This window comes from Heptranchias perlo, chromosome 35 (assembly GCF_035084215.1).
Source record: "Heptranchias perlo isolate sHepPer1 chromosome 35, sHepPer1.hap1, whole genome shotgun sequence".
Classification (NCBI taxonomy): Eukaryota; Metazoa; Chordata; class Chondrichthyes; order Hexanchiformes; family Hexanchidae; genus Heptranchias; species Heptranchias perlo.
This window is the reverse complement of record NC_090359.1, coordinates 16,681,625-16,704,991: the sequence shown is the minus strand read 5'-3', so window position 1 is coordinate 16,704,991 and position 23,367 is coordinate 16,681,625. Positions and strand designations below refer to the sequence as shown.

The 23,367-nt window shown below is 45.8% G+C and overlaps 3 non-coding genes across 3 annotated transcripts; 1 reads left to right on the top strand and 2 right to left on the bottom strand.

Moving 5' to 3' along the window:
- The first annotated feature begins 897 nt into the window (after positions 1–897).
- trnad-auc (transfer RNA aspartic acid (anticodon AUC)) lies at positions 898–969 on the top strand. Its single transcript has one exon. It is a non-coding gene; the product is annotated as a tRNA-Asp (tRNA).
- Positions 970–1,992: 1,023 nt separating this feature from the next.
- On the bottom strand, positions 1,993–2,064 carry trnad-guc (transfer RNA aspartic acid (anticodon GUC)). The gene has a single exon. It is a non-coding gene; the product is annotated as a tRNA-Asp (tRNA).
- A 15,192-nt stretch (positions 2,065–17,256) lies between these two features.
- Positions 17,257–17,328, bottom strand: trnad-guc (transfer RNA aspartic acid (anticodon GUC)). Its single transcript has one exon. It is a non-coding gene; the product is annotated as a tRNA-Asp (tRNA).
- Positions 17,329–23,367: the final 6,039 nt, after the last annotated feature.

The window sequence follows — 23,367 nt, the reverse complement described above, 5'->3', positions numbered from 1 at the left end:
CTGTTCATTTGATGACAGTTTGTTTAACTTTCCACGGACCACTGTTGAAAGAAGAATTACCGACCACTTTTCCATCTCATGTTGGATCATGATGTGGGTAACGCGGGAGAGAGTGAGACAGATCTTCTCAGGAAAATATAGAAAATATGAGGCACATACACAGACAGACAGACACAGACACACATACACATGGATTGACTCAGAAATACTGAGAGTCAGAATATGGATAATTTGGCTGATTTTTGTTCCATTTCTGTCGTAGATTTCGTGAAATCTTGCAGATCAATTAAAATGAGCATAAAACTCGAGGTACTCAATGATGTGGAATTTTAATTCACTTAAGAATTATTAATTATACAAGAAACTTGTTGAATTTTGAAACGCAGAGATGAAACAGGTTGATGAATGACGGGATCTGAAGTCTGTCAGATTTGAACCTGCGCGGGGCAAATGAATGAATTTCGAATCTGTCACCTAACCCACCAGTTAGTAAAAATCACAATTGCTCTGCATCCAGTCCTCAAATAGTCTCCGTACAATAATATTCTGAAAGTGACAATCACCTGTTTTTTTGCTCTGTAGTTTTTGTTTAGGAAGAAGGTCGGCGAAGACATAAAATTAAAAGTTAGCGTCTGAAAACTGCTACCTCCCAGTCGGGGTATTAAACCCCGGACTAAGGTGGGGCAACTCACCACGATAAGAGAGAAAGAAAGAACGAAAGAAAGACAGAGTCAGTTGTCGTTGTCTAACAAAGAGATGGAAATGTAAATGGTTCTTTCAAGAGTGGCCCGTGGAAAATGAAACAAACTGTCATCAAATAAATAGTTAAAAGAAATGCACTGATACGTGAAGCATGTCTAACACCATCTGGGATGAGTGCACAGTCAACGCAGCAGTTCCTCGTTAGTATAGTGGTGAGTATCCCCGCCTATCACGCGGGAGACCGGGGTTCAATTCCCCGACGGGGAGTTTAAACTTTTGCCGCCTTTTAAAGCTTTTTCTCTCATTTATCTCTAATATTCGATGCGGAATATACAGTGTAAAACTGACTCGGAGTTTCCCACTTTCCCCGATTTAATTTCACTGATATTCCAGCGGTTTTAAAATCTGCTCTCAGCTTCACTCTTCACCTCGATGTTCGACTGGTTTCTGTGATGTTGGGGATTTCGGGAGGAGGCCGAGATGGATCATCCACTCGGCACTTCTGGCTGAAGACGGTTTCTAAAACTTTGCACTCACACGCTGGGCTTTACCATCATTGAGGATGGGGATGTTCATAGAGCCTCTTCCCATTAGTTGTTTAATTATCCACCATCATTCACAAATGGGTGTGGCAGGACTGCAGAGCTTTGATCTGATCCGTTGTTTGTGGGATCGTTTAGCTCTGTCTGCAGCATGCTGCTTCCACTGTTTGTCAAGCAGTCCTGTGTTACTTTCAGGTTATTGGTGTGTGTATATGTCTGTGTGCGAGTGTTTATGTAGCTCGGAATGTGTGTGTTTGTGTATGTGTGAATATGACTATGTCTGTCTCACTTGTTATATGCGTTTCTGAGTGTCCCTCTCTTTCTTTCTATCTGTCACTTTTAACCTGCTCCCCAAATAATTTTTCTCTGGACCTTGACTAACAAAGACATAGAAAGTAAGTCTTCTTTCAACAGTGGCATGTGGAAAGTTAATCAAATTGTCATCAAAGAAGTAGTTAAAATAGATTCACTGAAACATGCATCCTTTTCATTGCTGTATGTGAGATCTTTAATGTCTGCGCCTGTTCCGAGACCTGTCTCTCTCTGGTGACAGCGCGATTCTGCGTTTCATTTCTTGCCCATCATTGTGGTTCTCACATCGAGCTGAAGCGTGAGGCAGAGAGCAGATTTTTAAAATCGCTGTGAAATCAATTTGTGGAAGTGGGAAAGGCCGAGTCAGTTTTTCATTGTATTTTCAACATCCAATATTGCAGATAAATGAAAGTGAAGCTTCGAAAGCAGCAATAACCTCCTCGTCGGGGAATTGAACCCCGGCCTCCCGCGTGACAGGCGGGGATACTCACCACTATACTAACGAGGAATTCGTGCAGACATTGGCCGTATATTCACCACAGATGCTTCACGTTTCAGTGAATCTGTTTGAACTGTTCATTTGATGACAGTTTGTTTAACTTTCCACGGACCACTGTTGAAAGAAGAATTACCGACCACTTTTCCATCTCATGTTGGATCATGATGTGGGTAACGCGGGAGAGAGTGAGACAGATCTTCTCAGGAAAATATAGAAAATATGAGGCACATACACAGACAGACAGACACAGACACACATACACATGGATTGACTCAGAAATACTGAGAGTCAGAATATGGATAATTTGGCTGATTTTTGTTCCATTTCTGTCGTAGATTTCGTGAAATCTTGCAGATCAATTAAAATGAGCATAAAACTCGAGGTACTCAATGCTGTGGAATTTTAATTCACTTAAGAATTATTAATTCTACAAGAAATTTGTTGAATTTTGAAACGCAGAGATGAAACAGGTTGATGAATGACGGGATCGGAAGTCTGTCAGATTTGAACCTGCGCGGGGGAAATGAATGAATTTCGAATCTGTCACCGAACCCACCAGTTCGTAAAAATCACAATTGCTCTGCATCCATTCCTCAAATAATCTCCGTACAATAATATTCTGAAAGTGACAATCACCTGTTTTTTTGCTCTGTAGTTTTTGTTTAGGACGAAGGTCGGCGAAGACATAAAATTAAAAGTTAGCGTCTGTAAAATGCTACCTCCCAGTCGGGGTATTGAACCCCGGACGAAGGCGGGGCGACTCACCACGATAAGAGAGGAAAAAAAAGAAAGAAAGACAGAGTCAGTTGTCGTTGTCTCACAAAGAGATGGAAATGTAAAGGGTTCTTTCAACAGTGGCAAGTGGAAAATGAAACAAACTGTCATCAAATAAATAGTTAAAAGTAATGCACTGATACGTGAAGCATGTCTAACACCATCTGGGATGAGTGCAAGATCAATGTAACAGTTCCTCGTTAGTATAGTGGTGAGTATCCCCGCCTGTCACGCGGGAGACCGGGATTTAGTTCCCCTCCGGGGGGTTTAAACTTTCGCCGCCTTCCAAAGCTTTTATCTCCAATATTGGATGCGGAATATACAGTGTAAAACTGACTCGGAGTTTCCCACTTTCGCCAATTTAATTTCACGGATATTCCAGCGGTTTTAAAATCTGCTCTCAGCTTCACTCTTCACCTCGATGTTCGACTGGCGTCTGTGATGGTGGGGATTTTGGGAGGAGGCCGAGATGGATCTTCCACTCGGCACTTCTGGCTGAAGACGGTTTCTAAAACTTTGCACTCACGTGCTGGGCTTCACCATCATTGAGGATGGGGATGTTCATAGAGCCTCTTCCCGTTCGTTGTTTAATTATCCACCATCATTCACAAATGGGTGTGGCAGGACTGCAGAGCTTTGATCTGATCCGTTGTTTGTGGGATCGCTTCGCTCTATCTGCAGCATGCTGTTTGTCAAGTAGTCCTGTGTTACTTTCATGTTATTGGTGTGTGTATGTTTGTGTGTATATGTCTGTGTGTGAGTGTTTATGTCGCTAGCATGTGGGCTTCCATTTTTACAGCTTTTTTATTTTAAACTCTTGGGGGCCGGGATTCCTGGGCCTTCTCCTTCACACCACATGAGAGGAGGCGAGAAGGCCCGAAACAGCAGGTAAATGCCTTTATCGCACAGCTTGTGGGCCCGGAGGAGCAGGAGTGTTTCCCCCTGGCCCAACAAGCCAACCGGCCGTGATCCCACACAGGCGATCGGCCGACCCCCTCCAAATCTCCGACACCCCTGCACGAGCGAAAAACCCCATGATCTCCGACCCCCGCGATGACCCCCGACCCCCGATGACTGACTCGCCGATGCCCCCGATGAGTGACCCACCCATGACCTCATGACCCCCGTGACCCCCATCCCCGATAAAATCATGCCCAATGGGTTTGATTCCCGTTGTGTTATCTCTCTGTCGGTTTGCTGATAAACGTTTAACTCGCGGCCTGTTCCCGTCAATGGTCACAAGTAGTAACAGACAGAGCGGGTCTGACCGCCCCGAGATGTGGAAAAGACATCAGTTTAGGACAAATGCCTCAAATCAAATGGTCTCCCGGCACCGAGAGAGAGAAATTCCAGAGAAAAAGGCAGAAGAGAAAAGAGAAATAAAAACTCAATAAAGACACTATCAATATTTCCCATTCTTGATGCCTGTCTATTTCTTCCCCAACCTTTCTGTGCCGGTTAAAATTTCAGTGAAATAAATGCGAGAATCGACTCAAAGAACGAGAACAGAGCAACAAAAATCACCGAACACAGAATCAAACCCAGAGACCTTCAGATCTTCAATCTCACGCTCTCCAAACTCAACTATTTCGACTCCACTGCAAATTGGACTTTGTGACATCACCTTGGACAAAAATATAAACCGGGTGGAATTTCCCCTCCCGCTCATTCCTCCCTCTGGGGGAATGGGTCGCGGTCAGATCCCGGAGCTCAGGTTATGTTAATGTTCAGCTGATGATATCTTAATATTATCTTGTGTTTGGCCTCATTTAATCAGGTTCATGGGCACTTTCTTCCATCATCCCTTCTCCCTGAAAGGAATGTGGTGCAGCGGTTGCCAAATTTAACAGGAAAAATCAATTATCGCCCGCTTTTCACAGGAGAAGAAACTCATCCTGGAGATTCACGCGGAGCAATTTCCCAAATAATGGTCCCGCCCGGGATTGAATCAGAGACCTTTCATGAGCGATGTAAACATGATAACCGCTGCACTCGGGAAACCACTGCTCAATTTAAGGCATCGTGTGCCTTCTCCGTTAAACAACTTCTGTCCCACACTTAAAGCTCTCATTCCATCTCTTTCTCAAACATTTCACTGACCAAAACTTCACAAGTCACAGAGGAAAAAGACTTAATTTCAAAATCATTAAACTCCCGAAGGAGCTGCGGGGACAGACTGAGCGGTGTAACTGAGTACAGAGATACAGAGAGACACCAGCAGAGGGAGGTAGAGAGCGGTGTAACTGAGCACAGAGATACAGAGAGACACCAGCAGAGGGAGGTAGAGAGCGGTGTAACTGAGTACAGAGATGCAGAGAGACACCAGCAGAGGGAGGTAGAGAGCGGTGTAACTGAGTACAGAGATACAGAGAGACACCAGTAGAGGGAGGTAGAGAGCGGTGTAACTGGGTACAGAGATACAGAGAGACACCAGCAGAGGGAGGTAGAGAGCGGTGTAACTGAGTACAGAGAGACAGAGAGACACCAGCAGAGGGAGGTAGGGAGCGGTGTAACTGAGCACAGAGATCCAGAGAGACACCAGCAGAGGGAGGTAGAGAGCGGTGTAACTGAGTACAGAGATACAGAGAGACACCAGCAGAGGCAGGTAGAGAGCGGTGTAACTGAGTACAGAGATACAGAGACACACCAGCAGAGGGAGGTAGGGAGCGGGGTAAATGAGTACAGAAATACAGAGAGACACCAGCAGAGGGAGGTAGAGAGCGGTGTAACTGAGTGCAGAGATACAGAGAGACACCAGCAGAGGGAGGTAGAGAGCGGTGTAACTGAGTACAGAGATACAGAGAGACACCAGCAGAGGGAGGTAGAGAGCGGTGTAACTGAGCACAGAGATACAGAGAGACACCAGCAGAGGGAGGTAGAGAGCGGTGTAACTGAGTACAGAGATACAGAGAGACACCAGCAGAGGGAGGTAGAGAGCGGAGTAACTGAGTACAGAGATACAGAGAGACACCGGCAGAGGGAGGTAGAGAGCGGTGCAACTGGGTACAGAGATACAGAGAGACACCAGCAGAGGGAGGTAGAGAGCGGTGTAACTGAGTGCAGAGAGACAGAGAGACACCAGCAGAGTGTCCAGGAAACCAACCTTTTATCTGAAATCTGAGGCGAGATATAAACTGCACAGAGTAGAGGAAGCATTACTGTGTATCTAACCCGTGTTTTACCTGCCCTGGGAGTGTTTGATTTGACAGTGTGGAGGGAGCTTCATTCTGCATCTAACCCGTGCTGTCCCTGTCCTGGGAGTGTTTGATGGGGCAGTTCAGATGGAACTTTAATCAGTCTCTCCACATAACTGAAGTCCCTCATCCCTGGTACCATTCTAATAAATCTCCTCTGCACCCTCTCTAAGGCCTTGACATCCTTCTTCATGTTACGTGCCCAGAATTAAACACAATACTCCAGCTGAGGCCTCACCAGTGTTTTATAAAGGTTTTGTATCAATTCCTTGCTTTTGTATTCAATGCCTCAATTAATAAAGCAAAGGGCCCCATTTGCTTTTTTAACTGCCTTCTCAACTTGTCCTGCCACCTTCCAAGATTTGTGTAACTACACCCCCAGTTCTCTCGATTCCTGCACTCCATTTAAAATTGTGCCATTTCGTTTAAATTGCCTCTCCTCATTCTTCCTACCAAAATGTATCAATTCACAATTCTCTGCATTAAATTTCATCTGCCCATTTCACCAGTCTGTCTATGTCCTCCTGAAGTCTGTTACCATCCTCAACATTGTTTATTACATTTCTGAGTTTCGTGTCATCTGCAAACTTTGAAATTATACCCTGTACTCCCAAGTCCCGGTCATTAATATATATCAAAAAGAGCAGTGGTCCGAATACCGAGCCCTGGGGGGCACCACTGTATACTTGCCTCCAGTCTGAAAAACAACCGTTCACCACTCCTCTCTGTTTTCTGCTCCTTAGCCAATTTTGTATCCATGCTGCCATTGTCCGTTTAATCCCATGGGCTTCAATTTTGCTAACAAGTCTATTGTGTGATACTTTATCCTCCCTTAATCTCTCCCTGCATAGAAACTCCCCGACCCATATTCATGGCCACCCCCTCGACCTTGCCATCTCACGTGGTCTCTCTTCTCCTGATCGTGTCAATCATGGATAAGGCCATCTCTGATCACTTCCTTGTAACCCTCTCCACCCACATGGAATCAGAGAATCATAGAAAGGTCACAGCATGGTTTGAGGCCATTTGGCACATCGAGTCCTTACCGGCTCCATGCAAGATCAATCCATGTAGTCCCACTCCCCCAATGCACATCATAGAATGAACTCAGGAATCCCACGCCACTTTCTATGAGCGGTATCAGGCTGCGGTTATGGTGCAGACCGGGACCCAGGGCTGAGGCTGTGGTCATCAGTTACTCTGGGAGTGGCACAGTCTGGTTCATGACTAGCCGGGGGTGAGAGTAACACCAGAGAGTCAGGCTGGTGTTTAGAAGGGTGTGGGTTCCAGCTCCAGTTCCAGGACTGGGACACATGATCCAGACTGACTGTGTCGTGCTGAGAGGGAGCTGCATCGTGAGAGGTGCTGTCCTTTGAATGAGGTGTTTAATGGGGGTCCCTTCTTTCTGCTCCGAGGTGTAAAAGATCCCGTGGCAATTTGTGAAGAGCAGGGAGTTCTCCCGGTGTCCTGGCCAACATTCTTCCCTCGACCATCAGCACCCAACAAACAGGAGATCGGCTCAATATCTCATCACTGTTTGTGGGATCTTGCTGTACACAACTTGTCTGCTACCTTCTCTTAAAAACGATAGTGACTGATCTTCGAGAGAAGTGCGTTGGGATGTCCTGAGGATGTGAAAGGTGCTATACAAATGCAAGTTCCTTGTTTCTCACAGGGGGCCGTGTCTCGTTCCTCGTCTCATTGAGACTCTCAGTTAATTGGTCCGTTCTCTGCGCAGATGGGGCCCGACTCACTGAGTGTTTCCCGAATGTTCTGTGTGTGTTTCACTCAGACTCGGGCTTTGCAGTAAATAATAAAAGGACTGTAGTCAAACACTTGGCCATGAGCTGCTGCCCCACCTGTCGTGACATTGTTGCTTGCTTCCCTTCAGTTTTTGGTGCACTGTCGCCTGAAGAGCCGTGGTTTGCCTCATTTCTCAGTGTGATTGTGGGACTGACACAGAAGTGAGAGAGAAAGCAGCAGCCACAGCCTGGACTGCAGGCAAATTGGGAGGCTGAAACTAAAAGTTGACTATTCCCACACCGGGAATCGAAGCCTGGGTGAAAACCAAGAATCCTAATCGCGAGACCACATGGGAACTGAAATAAAACACCAGCAGGAAGGGCACTGAGACTACAACCGGAAAGTTAACGGACGATTCAAAGGAGGCATTCACAATTATGGAAGGTTTTGACAGAGTGTGTAAAGAGAAATTGTTTCCAGTGATGGAACGGTTAATAACCAGAGGACACAGATTTCAGATAAATTGAAAGAAATCATTGGGGGATTTGGAGAGCTTTTTTTACACAGCGAGTTGTTATGATCTGGAATGCACTGCCTGAAAGGGAGGTGGAAGCAGGTTCAATAGTAACTTTCAAAAGGGAATTGGATAAATAGTTGAGGTGTAATAAATTGCAGGGCTGTGGGGAAAGAGCCAGGGAGTGGGACTAACCCACTTCCTTCTGTGTTCATCCCTGGAAAAAACCCTCCCCCAGGTCACTTACAACGGCACTTTCAAATTCCCAACTCTCTGGACTTTGGCCCTCCATTCACCACGACATTTCTGCAGCTACTGATTTGCTCAATCACACCCTCACCTCCACCTTTGACGCCCTTGTACCCATTAAAGCCATCAGTCTCCCTCACCCTGGTCAATCCCCCTGGGTCTGCCCTCATTTCTGCTTCCTTAAGTCCAAGGGACACAGCTTTGAAAGTTTATGGTGGACAACTGCTTTGTCCATTCATCGCCAGATCTGGCTGGACCACATAAAGCACTATCGGGTCCTGTCTCCTCTGACAAAACTGCTCACTATTCCAGGATCATCCTGGAATGTAAAGATAACCCCCGGCTTCTCTTCTCCACTACAAACCGTCTTCTTAAACCCCACTCCCCTCACTCCTCCACCCTCACCTCCAACAAAAAGTACGAGGAGCTCATGGACTTCTTTGTCACTGAGATTGAGACCATCCATTCAGCTGCCTCTGCCGCTCCCCTCCCTTCCCCGAGCTCACCAAGTTTCTCTCCTATCTCCCCTCATGCCCTCTCTGAGCTCATCTTGACCATGAGACCCACCTCCTGCTCCCTCGATCCTATTCCCAACAATCTGCTGACCACACAACCTCCCTTCCTGGCCCCATATTAGCTGACATTGTTAATGGTCTCCTCTCCTCAGGTCCTGTCCCCCTCCCCATCAAATCTGCCGTCATCACCCTCCTTCTCAAAAGACCCACCCTTGACCCCTGTGTCCTTGTAAACTACCACCCCATCTCCCACCTCCCTTTCCTCTCCAAAGTCTTGTCACCTCCCAAATCCATGTCCATCTTTCCCACAACACCATGTTTGAATCCCTCCAATCAGGTTTCCACTCCTGCCACTGTACTGAAACGGCCCTTGTCAAAGTCACAAATGACATCCTCTGTGACAGTGTAGAGGGAGATTTAATCTTCATTTAACCCTTGATGCACCTGCCCCCGGAATGTTTGATGGCACAGTGCAGAGAGAGCTTTACTCTGCCATGTACTGTACAGTATCAGTCTGTGATGGAGCAGAGCCCTGCTCTTTAATGGAAATTATTCTTTCGATGAGCCACTGAGCCCCTAAAGCAGCCTCCGAGACCCAAAGTCTGATTTCCATCCCACAGTTCCAGCAGTTTGCGAGGGCTGGGCCACGTTAACAGCAGCTCTCTGTTCCTGGTCTGGAGCTGAGGTGTTGTGTATTGTCCCTGACACAGGGACCAGACGGTGAGCTGCTGGCTCCTATTGTTCTGGGATCATTCCCTGCTGCTCTGTTCTCACCTCTTCACTGGGTCTCAGATTATTACCAGCCATCTTCCTGATCAATAAACAATCGCCAGTCTGACCGCGGAGATTTGAAATGTGTGAAACATTTCATGTGTCTCATCCCTCTCCCTGGACACAAATAAATAGGCCGTCATGAAATGTTCACAGTCCGTTTCTTCAGCCTTCTCCTTCTTAGAAGAATCTTTTAAACTTCTTGCTGAAGTGACCATTGATCTTAATGTCTTGTTTTGCGGTATGTTCAAGATTGTTCCAGGTCAGCATTGTAATAATTCGGGGTAGTAGAAAAGTGGCATCATAATATTAAATCGAGATATTTATCACAGCCCCGCCCCCAAACATTCAAACCACCGTTCAGGAGGAGAACCCCTCTGCTCGCTGACCAACATTGGCTCCCAGTCCACCAACATCTCAAATTTAAAATTCTCCTCCTCGTGTTCAAATCTCTCCATGACCTCGCCCCTCCCTATCCCTGTAACCTCCTCCACCCCTACAACCCTCCGAGATCTCTGAGCTCCTCCAATTCAGGCCTCTTGCGCATCCACGATTTTCATCGCTCCACCATTGGCGGCCGTGCCTTCAACCGACTGGGCCCAAAGCTCTGGATTTCCCTCCCGAAACCTCCCGCCTCTCGACCTCTCTCTCCTCCCTTAAGACACTTAAAACCTACCTCACCTGTCCCAATATCTCTTTTTGTGGCTCCGTGTCACATTTTGTTTGATAATCGCTCCTGTGAAGCGCCTTGGGACGTTTTACTCCGTTAAAGGCGCGATATAAATGCAAGTTGTTGTTGTTGTTGGGGTGGAGAAAGGGTTTTCTTTCTTTTTATGACTCTTTTCTATCTCTCCATTTCTTTCCTTTCTCGGACTCTGTTTTCCGGGTCTGTTTACTGACACACATTACAATCTGTGTCACTCGGTGTCTAACAATGTGAGGCAATGTGTTTTATTCCCGCTGTGTTATATCTCTGGCGGTTTGCTGATAAATGTTTAACTCGCGGCCTGTTCCCGTTAATGGTCACAAGCAGTAACAGACAGACAGAGCGTGTCTGACCGCCCTGAGATGTGGAAAAGGCATCAGTTTAGGACAAATGCATCAAATCAAATGTTCATCGGGCACCGAGAGAGACAAAAACCAGAGAGAAAGGCAGATGGAAATAGAGAAATAAAAACTAAATACAGACATCCTTGATGTCTCTCTATTCCATCCCCAACCGTTCAGTGTCGGGTAAAAATGTCAGTGTGAATAAATGTTCGAGAATCGGCCCAAAGAAGAAGAAACAAAATAACCCAAAACTGCTGAAACCCGGGATCTTCAGATCTTCAGTCTAACGCTCTCCCAACTGAGCTATTTCGGCCCCACATCAAACTGGCCTTTGGGTCATCCTGTTGGAATAAAATATAACCCCGGGTGGAATTGCCCCTCCCGCTCATTCCTCACTTCGGGAGAATGAGACCGACCATCAAGGAGAGATTTTCTGATACTGTCGGTGAATCTCATTTATATTAAACATTCCTTGAACTCTCTGCCGGGGGGATTCAGAGCTGGGGTTCGCCATGAACCAGCTTCCCCTCAATTCCCAGCTTTATCAGTGAATCGACCAACAAACGCTCGACAGAGCTCAGGTTATATCAATAATAAAAACAGAAAATGCGGGAAACACTCAGCAGGTCAGGCAGCATCTCCAGCCGGTACTGAGTTAGCTGATCTCACGAGGTGTGCTACTGAGCCACGGAGCAAGAAAAGCCGAGGCTCAGTCCAGGGCCTGAGCCGAGTGAGCTGACTCAATGTGTTCCTGGTAATTTTAATCAACATCTTTGAATGTGGCAGCACAATTTGTTCAAGCCGTTAAAACAGCATATGTTTCCTTGGCTTAATAATAGAGAAATCGAGTACAAAAGCAAGGAAGTGATGTTAAACGTTTTCAATCATTGTTCAGGCCTCATCTGAAGTATTGTGTCCAATTCTGGGCACGATCATTTATTAACGATGTCAAGGTCTTGGAGAGGATGGAGAGGAGATTTACCAGAATTATACCAGGGATGGGGTTTAGTTGTGTGGAGAGACTCGAGAACCTGGGATTGTTCTGCTTCGAGCAATGAAGGTTAAGGGTAGAAGTAATCCACGTGTTCAAAATTAAGAGGGGTTTTGATCGAGTAAATAAGGAGAAACTTCACCCACTGGCGGGAGGGTCGGCAACCAACGGACGCAGATTTAAGATAATTGGCAAAAGAACTAGAAGGAAATACGGAGATTTTTTTTACACAGCGAATTGTTATGATCTGGAACGCACTGCCTTAAAGGATGGTGGAGCTCGATTCAATCGTAACTTTAAAAGGAGAATTGGATAAATACTTGAGCATCTCCCCACAGATACTACCTGACCTGCTGAGTGTTGCCAGCAGTTTCTGGGTTTATTTTTGAGTTTTCACTATAGCAGTTTTCCTGACAACCTGCAACTTGCCTCAAGGGCGCAGCTTCAAGCACAACTTTCTTGTGCTCTTCTCACACACAAGATCGCACTTTACTTTCCGACACACGCGCTTTAAAATCTGCCGTTTCTGCACACAGCGTCCTGCGCCACGAGAATTTGAAAGACCTTTCGCTGATGGCCTGGAATCGCTCCTTTTTCCCCACTGGCGCTCTTTACATTTATCCTCTACTCGATTCAATCGCATGTTTCAACAGAACTATTAAGATCAAGGCGGAACACTTCCGATCTTACTGCACCGCCCCAACTTGCCAAATGTGAACCTTTCAACCGCCATTCGCAGCTCTGTCGCGCTGCCCGTCGCTCACGCACCTCAACTGCTGAGAGAAAAGAGCCAACAAGCATCAAAACAAAAACCAGTTCTTCAGTTACCATCCCCTGGATCACAAGATTCCCCAAGTAAATTTCGTGAACAATCGGGCGGCTGTCTTTCCAGAGACCAGCCCTGCTTTCGTCGTGTTTGTCTGTCGAGCGGTCACGCAGATCAAAATGTATCGACTGGTTTCAAGGCACAAATGAACATTGGTGCGAATGGGACATGTGCCCAATAGAAACAGCGGTCGGAGCAGAACAAACTTAAAGGCGTGAGATCGTGAAAGTGAATGTTAGAGTCGGCAATGCCGCAGGAAAGTGTCCATGAAATGGAAGGAGGAAAGGAAAGGCGGCCTATTGACCGAGGAAGGAAGAAAAAGCTGGGAGAAGAGGCGGGTTTGAACTGTGGAACATCAAGTACAGGCATGTGAGAGTGCTGGGATTTGACGGAATTGAAAGGTTTTCACCAAAACATTTTTCTTTCATGTTCTGAAGATTGATTTCTTGCTGCATTCTCTCAGCACACGTGGCGAAGGAAAAAATCGGTAAATGAAACTCTGTGGAGACTCGGATTCGCTCCGATGTTACTGCGACCACAACGCAGAGTGTGAACCACAAAACGATCACGACGCAGCACATGAGGTGTGGCAGTTGTGCTCCAACAACATTAATGGCACGCATGACACTGCTGAGAAAAGAAAGATTTTGGTGATGAGGCTAAAATGTTCAACAGCTCAGATTATGGCAGCGCAGAGACTGGAGCCTAAATCCAGCGCCGCAGACCGCTCGGCCACGCTACCGCTTCACAAGGGTGTTGTCCAGAATCTCGGAACTGGTGATTGAAAAGCGGCATTCCGACTCTGACCTTTGAGTCCAAGATTTTTGCCTTGAAAGAATCTAATAAAAGGGCTTTCTTTGCACTGTTCTTGCGACCAGGTGGCTGAGTGGTTGAGGTGATGGACTGCTGATCCATTGAGCTTTGCCAGCATGGTTTTTATCCCAGCCGCGCCATTACTGCCTTTTTTTAATCGTTCATGGGATGTGGGCGTCGCTGGCGAGGCCACCATTTATTGCCCATCCCGAATTGCCCTTGAGAAGGTGGTGGTGAGCCGCCTTCTTGAACTGTTGCAGTCCATGTGGTGAAGGTTCTCCCACAGTGCTGTTAGGTAGGGAGTTCCAGGATTTTGACCCAGCGACGATGAAGGAACGGTGATATATTTCCAAGTCGGGATGGTGTGTGACTTGGAGGGGAATGTGCAGGTGGTGTTGTTCCCATGTGCCTGCTGCCCTTGTCCTTCTAGATGTTAGAGGTCGTGGGTTTGGGAGGTGCTGTCGAAGAAGCCTTGGCGAGTTGCTGCAGTGCATCCTGTGGATGGTACACACTGCAGCCACAGTGCGCTGGTGGTGAAGGGAGTGAATGTTTAGGGTGGTGGATGGGGTGCCGAACAAGTGGGCTACTTTGTCCTGGATGGTGTCGAGCTTCTTGAGTGTTGTTGGAGCTGCACTCATCCAGGCAAGTGGAGAGTATTCTATCACACTCCTGACTTGTGCCTTGTCGATGGTGGAAAGGCTTTGGGGAGTCCGGAGGTGAGTCACTCACCACAGAATACCCAGCTTCTGGCCTACTCGTGTAGCGACAGTATTTATATGGCTGGTCCAGTTAAGTTTCTGGTCAATGGTGACACCCAGGATGTTGATGGTGGGGGATTCGGCGATGGTAGTGCCGTTGAATGTCAAGGGGAGGTGGTCAGACTCTCTCTTGTTGGAGATTGTCATTGCCTGGCAATTGTCTGGCATGAATGTTACTTGCCACTTATGAGCCCAAGCCTGGATATTGTCTAGGTCTTGCTGCATGTGGGCACGGACTGCTTCTTATCTGTGGGGTTGCGAATGGAACTGAACACTGCGCAATCATTAGCAAACATCCCCATTTCTGACCTTATGATGGGGGAAAGGTCATTGATGAAGCAGCTGAATATGGTTGGGCCAAAGACACTGCCCTGAGGAACTCCTGCAGCAATGTCCTGGGGCTGAGATGATTGGCCTCCAACAACCACTACCATCTTCTTTTGTGCTCCTTCTCACTCCAGCCACTGGAGAGTTTTCCACTGAAGCGGCAGCTGAACGGATGGTCTCAATCTTTGTGACAAAATAGTCCAGGAGCTCCTCGCAAATTTTGTGGTGAGGGTGGAGGAGGCAGGGGGTGCAAGAAGTCGGTTTGTGGTCGACAAGAGATACCGGGGGTATCGATGGATTGCTGGATAATCCTGGAATAATGAGCAGTTTTCTGTCTCTCTCTGTTTAGGGCTGGTGAATTAGACCGGGTCTGTTCACAGGGCGATTCTGCGTTTTATTTCTTCCTCATTATTGTGGTTCTGATATCGAGGTGAGGATTTTAAAATCTGCTCGGAGATCAGTGAAATTAAATCGTAGAAAGTGAAAAAGTCCGAGTCAGTTTTTCACTGCATTTTCTTCATTCGATGTTGCTGATAAATGAAAGTGAAGCTTCGAAAGGCAGACCTTCCCGTCGGGGAATTGACCCCAGTCTTCAGGGTGATAGACACTGATACTCACCACGATACGAACGAGGAACTGGAGCCGGAAGGGCATGTACGTTCACCACAGATGCTTCACGTTTCAGTAAATCTGTTTGAGCTATTCTTTTCGTGACAGTTTGTTTAACTTTCCACGGACCACTGTTGAAAGAAGAATTACCGACCACTTTTCCATCTCATGTTGGATCATGATGTGGGGAGTGCGGGAGAGAGTGAGACAGAGAAAGACCGACTCAAGAAAACAAAGAAAATATGAGGCACATACACAGACAGATAGACACAGACACGCATACACATGGAGTGACTCAGAAATATGGAGAGACAGAACATGGATAATTTGGCTGATTTTTGTTCTATTTCTGTCGTAGATTTCGTGAAATCTCACAGATCAATTAAAATGAGCATAAAACTCGAGGTGTTCAATGCTGTGGAATTTTAATTCACTTCAGAATTAATAATTCTACAAGAAACATGTTGAATTTTGAAACGCAGAGATGAACACGTTGATAAATGACGGGATCTGAAGTCTGTCAGATTTGAACCTGCGCGAGGGAAATGAATGAAATTTTAATCTGTCACCTGAACCACGAGTAAGTTAAAATCACAATTGCTCTGCATCCAGTCCTCAAATAGTCTCCGTAAATTAATATTCTGAAAGTGACAATCACCTGTTTTTTTGCTCTGTAGTTTTTTTTTGGGAAGAAGCTCGGCGAAGACATAAAATTAAAAGTTAGCGTCTGAAAACTGCTACCTCCCAGTCGGGGTATTAAACCCCGGACTGAGGCGGGGCAACTCACCACGATAAGAGAGAAAGAAAGAACGAAAGAAAGACAGAGTCAGTTGTCGTTGTCCAACAAAGAGAAGTAAATGTAAAAGGTTCTTTCAAGAGTGGCCCGTGGAAAATGAAACACACTGTTATCAAATAAATAGTTAAAAGAAATGCACTGATACGTGAAGCATGTCTAACACCATCTGGGATGAGTGCACGGTGGGTGCAGCAGTTCCTCGTTAGTAAGAGCGGTGAGCATCCCCGCCTGTCACGCGGGCGACCGGGGTTCAATTCGCCGACGGGGGGATGAAACTTCCGCCGCCTTTTCTCTCATTCATTTCCAATATTGGATGCGGAATGGACAGTGCAAAACTGATTCGGAGTTTCCCACCTTCCCCAATTTAATTTCACTGATATTCCAGCGGTTTTAAAATCTGCTCTCAGCGTCACTCTTCACCTCGATGTTCGACTGGCTTCTGTGATGGTGGGGATTTCGGGAGGAGGCCGAGATGGATCATCCACTCGGCACTTCTGGCTGAAGACGGTTTCTAAAACTTTGCACTCACGTGTTGGGCTTGACCATCATTGAGGATGGGGATGTTCATAGAGCCTCTTCCCGTGAGTTGTTTAATTATCCACCATCATTCACAAATGGGTGTGGCAGGACTGCAGAGCTTTGATCTGATCCGTTGTTTGTGGGATCGCTGAGCTCTATCAACAGCATGCTGCTTCCACTGTTTGTCAAGTAGTCCTGTTTTACTTTCAGGTTATTGGTGTGTGTATGTGTTTATGTAGCTAGGAATGTTTGTGTATGTGTGAATATGACTATGTCTGTCTCACTTGTTTGTGCGTTTCTGAGTGTCTCTCTCTTTCTTTCTATCTGTCACTTTTTCCCTGCTCCCCAAATAATTTTTCTCTGGACCTTGACGAATAAAGAGATAGAAAGTAAGTCTTCTTTCAACAGTGGCATGTGGAAAGTTAAACAAATTGTCATCAAAGAAGTAGTTAAAATAGATTCACTGAAACATGCATCCTTTTCATTGCTGCATGTGAGATCTTTCATGTCTGCGCCTGTTCCGAGACCTGTCTCTCTCTGTTTCGGGCTGGTGACAGCGCGATTCTGCGTTTTATTTCTTGCCCATCATTGTGGTTCTCACATCGAGCTGAAGCGTGAGGCAGAGAGCAGATATTTAAAATCGCTGTGAAATCAAATTGCAGAAGTGGGAAAGGCCGAGTCAGTTTTTCATTGTATTTTCAACATCCAATATTGCAGATAAATGAAAGTGAAGCTTCGAAAGCAGCAATAACCTCCTCGTCGGGGAATTGAACCCCGGTCTCCCGCGTGACAGGCGGGGATACTCACCACTATACTAACGAGGAATTGGTACAGACCTTTACCGTATATTCACCAAAGATGCTTCACTTTTCAGTGAAACTGTTTGAACTGTTCATTTGATGACAGTTTGTTTAACTTTCCACGAACCACTGTTGAAAGAAAAATTACCGACCACTTTTGCATCACATGTTGGATCATGATGTGGGTAACGCGGGAGAGAGTGAGACAGAAAGAGACAAATCTTCTCAGGAAAATATAGAAAATATGAGGCACATACACAGACAGACAGACAGACACACAGAAACAGACACACATGCACATGGATTGACTCAGAAATACTGAGAGTCAGAATATGGATAATTTGGCTGATTTTTGTTCCATTTCTGTCGTAGATTTCGTGAAATCTTGCAGATCAATTAAAATGAGCATAAAACTCGAGGTACTCAATGCTGTGGAATTTTAATTCACTTAAGAATTATTAATTCTACAAGAAACTTGTTGAATTTTGAAACGCAGAGATGCAACAGGTTGATGAATGACGGGATCTGAAGTCTGTCAGATTTGAACCAATGAATGAATTTCTAATCTGTCACCTTAATCACCAGTTAGTAAAAATCACAATTGCTCTGCATCCAGTCCTCAAATAGTCTCCGTACAATAATATTCTGAAAGTGACAATCACCTGTTTTTTTGCTCTGCAGTTTTTGTTCAGGAAGAAGCTCGGCGAAGACATAAAATTAAAAGTTGGCGTCTGATAAATGCTTCCTCCCCGTCGGGGAATTAAACCCCGGACGAAGGCGGGGCAACTCACCACGATAAGAGAGAAAGAAAGAACGAAAGAAAGACAGAGTCAGTTGTCGTTGTCTAACAACGAGAATGAAATGTAAAAGGTTCTTTCAAGAGTGGCCCGTGGAAAATGAAACAAACTATCATCAAATAAATAGTTAAAAGAAATGCACTGATACATGAAGCATGTCTAACGCCATCTGGGATGAGTGCACGATCAATGTAGCAGCTCCTCGTTAGTATAGTGGTGAGTATCCCCGCCTGTCACGCGGGAGACCGGGGTTCAATTCCCCGACAAGGAGATTAAACTTTCGCCGCCTTCAAAAGCTTTTATCTCCAATATTGGATGCGGAATATGCAGTGAAAAACTGACTCGGAGTTTCCCGCTTTCCCCAATTTAATTTCACTGATATTCCAGCGGTTTTCAAATCTGCTCTCAGCGTCACTCTTCACCTCGATGTTCGACTGGCTTCTGTGATGGTGGGGATTTCGGGAGGAGGCCGAGATGGATCATCCACTCGGCACTTCTGGCTGAAGACGGTTTCTAAAACTTTGCACTCACGTGCTGGGCTTGACCATCATTGAGGATGGGGATGTTCAGAGAGCCTCTTCCCGTTAGTTGTTTAATTATCCACCATCATTCACAAATAGGTGTGGCAGGAGTGCAGAGCTTTGATCTGATCCGTTGTTTGTGGGATCGCTGAGCTCTATCAACAGCATGCTGCTTCCACTGTTTGTCAAGTAGTCCTGTGTTACTTTCAGGTTATTGGTGTGTTTATGTAGCTAGGAATGTGTGTGTTTGTGTATGTGTGAATATGACTATGTCTGTCTCACTTGTTATATGCGTTTCTAAGTGTCTCTCTCTTTCTTTCCATCTGTCACTTTTTCCCTGCTCCCCAAATAATTTTTCTCTGGACCTTGACGAATAAAGAGATAGAAAGTAAGTCTTCTTTCAACAGTGGCATGTGGAAAGTTAAACAAATTGTCATCAAAGAAGTAGTTAAAATAGATTCACTGAAACGTGCATCCTTTTCATTGCTGTATGTGAGATCTGCGCCTGCTCCGAGACCTGTCTCTCTCTGTTTCGGGCTGGTGACAGCGCGATTCTGCGTTTTATTTCTTGCCCATCATTGTGGTTCTCACATCGAGCTGAAGCGTGAGGCAGAGAGCAGATATTTAAAATCGCTGTGAAATCAAATTGCAGAAGTGGGAAAGGCCGAGTCAGTTTTTCATTGTATTTTCAACATCCAATATTGCAGATAAATGAAAGTGAAGCTTCGAAAGCAGCAATAACCTCCTCGTCGGGGAATAGAACCCCGGTCTCCCGCGTGACAGGCGGGGATACTCACCACTATACTAACAAGGAATTGGTACAGGTTTTGATCGTACATTCACCACAGATGCTTCACGTTTCAGTGAATCTGTTTGAATTATTCATTTGATGACAGTTTGTTTCACTTTCCACGGACCACTGTTGAATGAAAAATTACCGACCATTTTTCCATCTCATGTTGGATCATGATGTGGGTAACGCGGGAGAGAGTGAGACAGAAAGAGACAGATCTTCTCAGGAAAATATAGAAAATATGAGGCACATACACAGACAGACACAGAGAAACAGATGCACAGAGATTGACTCAAAAATACTGAGAGTCAGAATTTGGATAATGTGGTTGATTTTTGTTCTATTTCTGTCGTAGATTTCGTGAAATCTTGCAGATCAATTAAAATGAGCATAAAACTCGAGGTACTCAATGCTGTGGAATTTTAATTCACTTCAGAATTATTAATTCTACAAGAAACTTGTTGAATTTTGAAATGCAGAGATGAAACAGGTTGATGAATGACGGGATTTGAAGTCTGTCAGATTTGAAGCTGCGCGGGGGAAATGAATGAATTTCTAATCTGTCACCTTAACCGCCAGTTCGTAAAAATCTCAATTGCTCTGCATGCATTCCTCAAATAGTCTCTTAATTATCCACCAGCATTCACAAATGGGTGTGGCAGGACTGCAGAGCTTTGATCTGAGCCGTTGTTTGTGGGATCGCTGAGCTCTCTCTGCAGCATGCTGCTTCCACTGTTTGTCAAGTCGTCCTGTGTTACTTTCATGTTATTGGTGTGTGTATGTTGGTCTGTATATGTCTGTGTGTGAGTGTTTATGTAGCTTGAATGTGGGCCTCCAATTTTACAGCTTTTTTATTTTAACCTCTTGGGGCCGGGATTCCTGGGCCTTCTCCTTCACACCACATGTGAGGAGGCGAGAATGCCCGAAACAGCAGGTAAGTGCCTTTATAGCACAGCTGGTGGCCCGGAGGAGCAGGAGTGCTTTCCGCAGGCCCAACAAGCCAACCTGCCGTGATCCCATACAGATGATCGGCCGACCCCCTCCAAATCTCCGACAGCCCTGCACGAACTACGAACCCCATGATCTCCGACCCCTGCAATGACTCCCGAATCCGACCCCCGATGACTGAGCCCTCCCTCCGATGACTGACCCACCCATGACCTCATGACCCCGTGACCCCCCCTCCCCGATAAAATCAAGCCCAATGAGTTTGATTCCCGTTGTGTTATCTCTCTGTCGGTTAGCTAATAAACGTTTAACTCACGGCCTGTTCCCGTCAATGGTCACAAGTAGTAACAGACAGAGCGGGTCTGACCGCCCCGAGATGTGGAAAAGACATCAGTTTGGGACAAATGCCTCAAATCAAATGGTCTCCCGGCTCCGAGAGAGACAAATTCCAGAGAATAAGGCAGAAGAGAAAAGAGAAATAAAAGCTCAATAAAGACGCTATCAATATTTCCCATTCTTGATGCCTGTCTATTTCTTCCCCAACCTTTCTGTGCCGGTTAAAATTTCAGTGTAAATAAATGCGAGAATCGACTCAAAGAACGAGAACAAAGCAACAAAAATTGCCGAACACAGAATCAAACCCAGAGACCTTTAGATCTTCAATCTCACGCTCTCCAAACTCAACTATTTCGGCTCCACTGGAAATTGGACTTTGTGACATCACCTTGGAGGAAAATATAAACCGGGTGGAATTTCCCCTCCCGCTCATTCCTCCCTCTGGGGGAATGGGACCCGGTCAGATCTCGGAGCTCAGGTTATGTTAATGTTCAGCTGATGACATCTTAATATTATCTTGTGTTTGACCTCATTTAATCAGGTTCATGGGCACTTTCTTCCCTCATCCCTTCTCCCAAATCGCTTCTTCCCTGAAGGAATGTGGTACAGCCGTGGCCAAATTTAACAGGAAAAGCCAATTATCGCCTGCTTCCCACAGGAGAAAAAGCTCACCCTGGAGATTCAAGCGGAGCAAATTCCCAAATAACGTTCTCATCTGGGATCGAACCGGGGACTTTTCGCGTGTGAGATAAATGTGATAACCGCTCCACTCCAGAAACCATTGCTCAATTTATCGCATCGTGTGGCTTCTCTGTTAAACAACATCTGTCCAACACGAAAGGCTCTCAATCCTTCTCTTTCACAAACATTTCACTGATCAAAACTTCACAAGTCACACAGGAAAAAGTCTTCATTTCAAAATCATTAAACTCCCGAAGGAGCTGCGGGAACAGATTGAACGGTGTAACTGAGTACAGAGATACAGAGAGACACCAGCAGAGGGAGGTAGAGAGCGGTGTAACTGAGCACAGAGATACAGAGAGACACCAGCAGAGGGAGGTAGAGAGCGGTGTAACTGAGCACAGAGATACAGAGAGACACCAGCAGAGGGAGGTAGAGAGCGGTGTAACTGAGTACAGAGAGACAGAGAGACACCAGCAGAGGGAGGTAGAGAGCGGTGTAACTGAGTACAGAGATACAGAGAGACACCAGAAGAGGGAGGTAGAGAGCGGTGTAACTGAGCACAGAGATACAGAGAGACACACCAGCAGAGGGAGGTGGAGAGCGGTGTAACTGAGAACAGAGAAATGCAGAGAATCTGACAACACCAGGTTATTGTCCAACAATTTTATTTGAAAATGACAAGCTTTCGGAGGCTTTCTCCTTCGTCAGGTGAGACACCAGCAGAGGGAGGTAGAGAGCGGTGTAACTGAGTACAGAGAAAGAGAGAGACACCAGCAGACTGTGCAGCAAAGCAACCTTTTATCTGAAATCTGAGGCGAGATCGAAACTGCACAGAGTAGAGGAAGCATTACTGTGTATCTAACCCGTGTTGTACCTGCCCTGGGAATGTTTGATTTGACAGTGTAGAGGGAGCTTCATTCTGCATATATCCCGTGCTGTACCTGTCCTGGGAGTGTTTGATGGGGCAGTTCAGAGTGAACTTTAATCAGTCTCTCCACATAACTGAAGTCCCTCATCCCTGGCACCATTCTAGTAAATCTCCTCTGCACCCTCTCTAAGGCCTTGACATCCTTCCCAATGTTTGGTGTCCAGAATTGAACACAATACTCCAGCTGAGGCCCAACCAGTGTTTTATAAAGGTTTAGTATCAATTCCTTGCTTTTGTATTCTGTGCCTCAATTAATAAAGCCAAGGGCCCCATTTGCTTTTTTAAACAGCCTTCTCAACTTATCCTGCCACCTTCAAAGATTTGTGTACATACACCTCCAGGTCTCTCTATTCCTGCACTCCCTTTAAAATTGCACCATTTACTTTTTATTTTCTCTCCTCATTCTTCCTACCATAATGTATCACTTCACAATTCTCTGCATTAAATTTCATCTGCCATGTTTCTGCCCATTTCACCAGTCTGTCTGTGTCCTCCTGAAGTCTGTTACTATCCTCCACATTGTTTATTACATTTCTGAGTTTCGTGTCATGTGCAAACTTTGAAATTATACCCTGTACTCCCAAGTCCCAGTCATTAATATATATCAAAAAGAGCAGTGGTCCTAATACCGAGCCCTGGGGGACACCACTGTATACTTGCCTCCAGTCTGAAAATCAACTGTTCACCACTACTTTCTGTTTTCTGCCCCTTAGCCAAATTTGTATCCACGCTGCCATTGTCCGTTTAATCCCATGGGCTTCAATTTTGCTAACAAGTCTATTATGTGATACTTTATCCTCCCTTAATCTCTCACTGCATAGAAACTCCCCGACCCATATTCATGGCCAGTCCCTCGACCTTGCCATCTCACGTGGCCTCTCTACTCCCGATTGTGTCAATCATGGATAAGGCCATCTCTGATCACTTCCTTGTATCCCTCTCCACCCACATAGAATCATAGAATCATAGAAACGTTACAGCACGGAAGGAGGCCATTTGGCCCATCGAGTCCTTACCGGCTCTATGCAAGATCAATCCAGCTAGTCCCACTCCCCC